Consider the following 6924-nt stretch of genomic DNA (forward strand, 5'->3'; position numbering starts at 1 on the left):
ATCATATATATATATATATATATATCTGAATATTTATTTGATAAATATTTATATATATTCATATGAAATATAAAACTTGAAATATAATTTTATACATAAACATATTTTTGAAATATATATTCTTGTGTGTGTATGTCTGATATATATATATATATATATATTCGTATATATATAATATAATATAATATGTATATGTGATATATATGATATTATATTATATTATGTTAGTTTTAAATTTAATTTTATATGATAGATTAAATTTAATAACTAACATGATATGAGAGAATATCATGTTAGTTTTATAAATTGAATTTATAAGATAAATTTGAATTAGATATGATATCATGGATTAAATTTATGAGATAAATTTAATTAAATTTTTGCACACTCTTTAAGTGAAAGACAAAAACCTTAATCTATATACTATATACAGATAGGGATGTGCTTTATAAAGAGAGAGAGTTAGAAAATTTCTGTCGATAAAAACACTTTGAGAGCCATGAAACACCCTATAGAAGGAAAACTAATGTTTAAAGAATAACGGACTCTAGGAACACTAGCACATTATTCGAGTTAGAGAATTGTTCGTGTGGATACCAGTAGAGGGAGCAGATCTACATTGTCAGCTCCTGAGATCCAAACTCTTGAAGAGAACACGCATCAAGTTTGAAGAATTAAAAAGTAACTCTTCTATCTACCTTAACTTAAATGAGTTCGTTCGGTCCATATCAGGATAGGAATTTTAAAATTTTAATTTTTTGCTACACCTTCATATCCAACAGTACCCAAGACTGCCTTTAGAATGAGGTATGGGCAGTATGGGCATTATGAATTCCTAGTGATGCCATTTAGGTTGATCAATATACCAATAATTTTTATGGACTACATGAACAAAAATTTAAACCCTACGCGGACAAGTTTGTTGTGGTTTTCATCAATGACATATTGATTTATTCCAAAGATGAGGAAGACCATGCGAAGCATTTGCAAATAGTGAGGCTATTATTAAAGGAACACAAATTGTATGCCATGTTGAGTGAGTGTGAGTTCTACCTACCTGAGGTAAAGTTCCTTGGTCATGTGGTACCCACAAATGGCATAACTTTGGATCCTCATAAAGTTCATGCGATATTATAATAGGAGAGACCAACCTCAGTTACTGAGATTTGAAGTTTATTAGGTTTAGCTGGTTATTACTGAAGATTCATCTAAGGATTCTCTTAAATAGCCTATGCTTTAACCAAGTTCAGAAAGAAGTGTCAACCATTTTTCTAGATTGAGAAGTGTGAAGAAGCATTCCAAACTTTAAAGTAGAAATTGACTACCACACTTGTAATATCCACCTTGACAATATCAAAATTCACCACACAATCACAACAACCAACCATAATGAGGAGCAACGATTTGCTCCTAATCTCACATTATATATAAAAGGGTTAAAACAAATAATCTTTTAAAATAATTATGGAATAATTGGGATCACATAAAAACCCTTTAAATTGATAGTTTGAGCTCAAACTTAATGATTTAAATAGGTATTGGAAGCATAGAAAGGTTTTGGGAATCAAACCACTTCAAAAGAGGGCCAAAAAAGTCATTTTTAAGTGTTTTGGTAAGTGCACCGCGGCTCGTGGTCCATGCACCGCTGCTTGTGGCACAGAATGCCAAATTTTCTCACTGTACTGTGCATTGCAGCTTGCACGAAATGCACCGCAAAGCATGTGTCCATGATAGCAATGCTGTCATAATAGCTTTTCTGGACAAACTTCGAACGCACGCCATTTTCATATACGATGTCCGATTGAAGTGATTCAAGCGCCCACGTGAAGCTTATTCAATAAGCTAACTAATGGTATATTTCGTTATGATCCAACACCGTATGAGAATTTTAGACACTCAGATGCAAAAGTCAGTTTTTAAAGAAATTTTCAACCATCCAAGTACCCAAAACTCATAACTTATGCCATTAACCCATTGTGAGGATTGAACCAAGTCCAATAGACCAAAATACACTTGAGTGACCAATCAAACACACAAAAACATATCAAACACAAAATTTGGCCACTCAATGGCCATTTTGGACAAAATGGCCAAAATACCAAATCAACATCATATATGCTATTTGGCCTCTGTTGGGCAAAATGGCCAAAATACCAAATCAACATCATATATGCTATTTGGCCTCTATTGCCATATAATACACTACAATTACATTGTCACCACATAGATAAAACATGCCTTGCACTTGTATTAGCATTTTAGCCCATCACCATAAAAATTACCACATATTCACCTCATATACAACATTGGGCTAAAATACACAACAACACAATATGAAACAAGTGCAACCAATCAAAATGGTATGCATTCCTAGTTGGCAACATATAATATCATATAACAAGTTTATGTACACTACTCAAACTAAAATCGAGCTTTACAAAGAGTGTAGCAGATATGCTAGCCCTTGCCCGATTCTCTCCCTGGCTCAGTCTTACTGGTAGCACCTGTAAAATGATAATCCACAGAGCGAGATAAAAATCTCAGTAACTAAGATAATCTATATTATTGATTAACAAGCTAAGTTATAAACAAGTAGTAAAATGAGTAACTTAATCACATCATATAATATCACCATAAATTTGCATGCATAATCCCTAACCATCCGGTCCTCCAATACTCCCGACCGAACCAGTAAGCTATTTCACAGAACCAAACCACATGTATGGTCCCCAAGCTCACCATTCATGGTAAGACTACCCAGCTAAGGTGTCCTAAACTACTTCTAGACTACTGTTTTCCCCTATTACAAGTAATTGGGGTATCGTTACTCCAACACTGCATCCTACGGATGCTAAGGAGCATAGTCTCCAACTTCGCACCCTTTGGGTACTAAGGAGAATAAGTCTCCAACACCACACCCATTTTCGGGTACTAAGGAGAGTAAATGCTACACCTGGCATCCCGAGGTGCTAGCAATGCCATATGAACTTAATCTTTATTATCTCCACTAGGGTGACCTCCTATCCTCTAATATGCCATATTTCACTACATATCTCCACTTCACCATGCATAAACAACTTTTCAAGCAAGTATAACAAAATCTTTCCATTAACTTCAAAAATATAGAATTTAACAAAACCAATAATCTATTTTTTCTAAAATAGATAACCTTTAAAGAATTTATGTATATATGCTCAACAAATCATAGAAAAGCACTTGAGAATAACTTATACAAGGTAATAAACAATGCAAATTATCTAGTTACCTCAATCCTTTTGTTACTAAAAGGGTTACTCGTGGTTCTAATTCTCTTCTAGTGTCAATATAAGTCTTCTCACACCACAATCTACATCAACAAGTACTATATGTTAATTTTCAATTAACACAAGCACCATTAGCTAATAATAACCTCCCAATTCTCCCACTTCTCACTTAAATTCTCAACAAAGAGACTTGTCAAGATTAAAATTTATTCACATCATCCCTTCAAGTCTTTTTCTAACTTTATCACAATATAAAACTCAATACCTCAACTTATCACACTTCAACACCCCATGATCAAGATAAAGCTTGATCCAACTTTCACTAAACAACAAAATAGCTTTATATTACCACATATCCAAGATAAATAAACCTAAATTAAACCTTTAGAGTCAATAGAAACCTTCAAAACATTGATCCATGGCTCAATCCTATCAGACCAAAATCTCACTCTTCCAAATCCTATGGAAAATGAGATGAAAAGGTAGAAGAGAAGGGTAGGAATCTTACCCAAGAGTTTGAATGCTCAAATGATCTTCAAAATCCATCCAAATTGATGCCCTAACAGTGCCTAAAGTTGCCTCCTTTGTGTTCTAGGTTTTCCACCCCAAAATCTAAGTTTTTCTGTTGATTCCCAAAAATTGAAGTTTCTTGCTGTGCCGTGTACCACAGCGCATGCCACACAAGCCACGGCTCATGGTACAATGAGCAACAACTTGATTTTGCTCCCCCCGATGCTTCTCGACTTGATCCGACTTTCATCCTGTCTCAATTTAGAGCCAAATATGACCCAAAAATCCAATTAGCCACCCAAAAATATAATTAAATAAATTAATCATATTTTTAACTAATTTATCCCTTAATTAATCTATTTTTTCCATATTTGAAGTTTTAGGATGTTACAACACTAATGTTAACCATTCAAGATCCTAAATGGTCATATGTGGTCTATGTTAATGCTTTACTTAAAAGGGTTGAGATGTGTACTGATGCAAGGTGACAAGGTTATAACCTATGCATCTAGATAGTTGAGACCTCATGAGGAAAATTATCGAGTACATGGCCTTGAATTAATTGCTATTATGTTTGCTCTGAAAATTTAGAGGCATTATTTTTATGGTGTGTAATTTGAGGTGTTTAGTGACTATAAGAGTCTCAAGTATCTAATTGACTAGAAAGAGCTAAATATGAGACAATGAAGAGATGGAATTCTTGAAAGACTACAATTTTGAGTTGAAATACTATCTAGGGAAGGCTAACTTAATGGCCGATATGTTCAGTAGGAAGATAGTGCACATGGCTTCCATGATGATGCACGAACATAAGCTACTTAAGGATTGCTCTTGTGTAACCTAGAACATACTAGATTTTACTATGTTCAACCTGAACACTACATTAATTATCAATGAGTTCTGGAAAGTGTTGAGGAAAGCCTAACTGGAAGATCAATATTTAATGGAAGTCTAGAAGAATATTTAGGAATATTGGCATCAAAATTTAGCTTTAATGACGATGGCTTTGTAGTGTACCATGATTGGATTTATGTTTTAGATGTTAAAGAGATTAAAGAAACCATCTTATTGAAAGCTTACTGGCGTAAGTTTACAATTCATCTTGATGCCACTAAGATGTATAAGACATGAGGAAACACTGGTGGTAGCTTGTATAAAATGTAATGTGATAGAATATATGTCTAAATGTTTGACCTGCTAGAAAATTAAGATTGAACACTAGAAATTCACATAAGTATACATGCAAAAGATAGTGAGACTACATAGAGTTTTGAAAGACATATTGTTAGACAATGATTTGAGGTTTACTTCAAACTTTTGGAGAGCACTAAATTAGGCCATGGGGACAAAGTTAAAGTTTAATATTATTTATCATCCCCAGACAGATGGTCAAATGGAGAGAACTAATAAGATATGCATAAAGCATGTGCTATTAAGTATATGGGTAGTTAGGATAAGCATCTATCTTTAATAGAGTTTGCTTATAATAATACTTTTATTCAAGCATCCGGATGGCTCCTTATAAAGCCTTGTGTAGTAGAAAATGCCAATCGCTACTTTGTTAGACCAAGTTAAGTGAGAGAAGTATGGGGTCTAGATTTGATAGATCAAACTACCTAGAAAATAGAAATGGTTCAACAAAAGTTACTAATACTCAAAGTTGATAAAAAAGCTATGCTGATAAACAGAGGAAACCATTAAAATTTGAGGTTGGCGACCATGCTTTGTTAAAGGTTACACCGATGACAAGCATTAGGAGATCAATTCTAATTAAGAAGTTGATTCTATGTGTTTTTAGTCCTTCTGAAATTTTAGAAAGGATTGGGATACTTGCTTATTGAATTACATTGCCACCTTACCTTTCAGCAGTATATGATGTGTTTCATGTCTCTTAACTCAAAAAGTACCAACCTGATTCATCTCATATCATTAAGCCTCATGATGTAGAATAATGTATTCATACATGATTTATCACATTCAGTTTTCTGGAACAACTCCAGTGCAAATTCACGCATGATTATACCAGCTACTCACAAGAAAATATACCAACAAATAGAATCACTATTCTAATGGTCTATTAACTTTTAAAAGCTATATAAGTGATTCATGTTGAACTAGAACTAGAACTAATGATCCTTGACCTAGCAAATTATCATTTGAGCATTTAAAGAGCTTTCAAATTATGCTTTTACTTATTGCATTCATTCATTATTCTTGAAAACAATTATAAAAAGCTCTCATAAGTTAATAAGATTTCAATTGTGCTCTCATCTGCTCTTTAAGAGAGTTTTCTGTAAAAGCTTATCTTATTTTCTTAAAAATCTTGAAAAGAGATTTTTTAAGTGTTTGTAACAACTTGCTGGATTGTAGCAAGATTTGTTAAGTGAATCAAGACAAGTTTAGTCTTAAGAGTTATATTGTGGTGGGAAGCATCCATTGAAGCTTGTGATTTTAGTTGAAAATCTCAAGTGTGATCTCAAGTTTAATCTAAGAGGATCCTATAACTAGTCTTGGTGACAGTGTTCTTCGCAAAGGTGCTAAAATTAATAGGCCTCTAAGATTCAATAGTAAAAACTATACTTTTTGGAAAAGTAAGATAAGATTATTCTTTGAGGCCTCAAACCTTAACTTATGGGAGATTGTCAAGAATTGTTCTTACATTTCATACAAAACTATAGAAGGACAACTCATAAGAAAAGAAAGGAGTGAATTTATAGAAAACGAAGAAAAACTTGTACTGCTCAACTCCAAGGCCAAATTGATTATTGCAAGTGCTTTGAGTTAATAAGAGTATTTTCAAGTAGATAATCTGGAAACTACAAAAGAGATGTGGGATACTCTAGAGATTGCTCATAAAGGCACTAAAGGAGTCAAAGAGAATAAAATGAGTACTTTAACTCAGCAATATAAGTTGTTCAAGATGAAGCTTGGAGAAAATATCAAAGATATGCAAGTCAGATACACTCATATGATGAACAAATTTATAGCACTTGGAAAGATATATATTTAAAAGGAGCAAGTCAGAAAAATTATGAGAGGTCTTCCAAATGAATAGAAACCCAAATGTACTACCATTAAAGAAGAAAAAAGTAACTCCATGAGATCTATAGCAGCTCTGTTTAGAAGTCTTGCAGAGCATAAAGGAAGATTA

The sequence above is a fragment of the Prosopis cineraria genome, unplaced genomic scaffold (assembly GCF_029017545.1).
Source record: "Prosopis cineraria cultivar Desert tree isolate PC_DT_omini unplaced genomic scaffold, ASM2901754v1 PC2, whole genome shotgun sequence".
In the NCBI taxonomy this organism is placed as follows: domain Eukaryota; kingdom Viridiplantae; phylum Streptophyta; class Magnoliopsida; order Fabales; family Fabaceae; genus Prosopis; species Prosopis cineraria.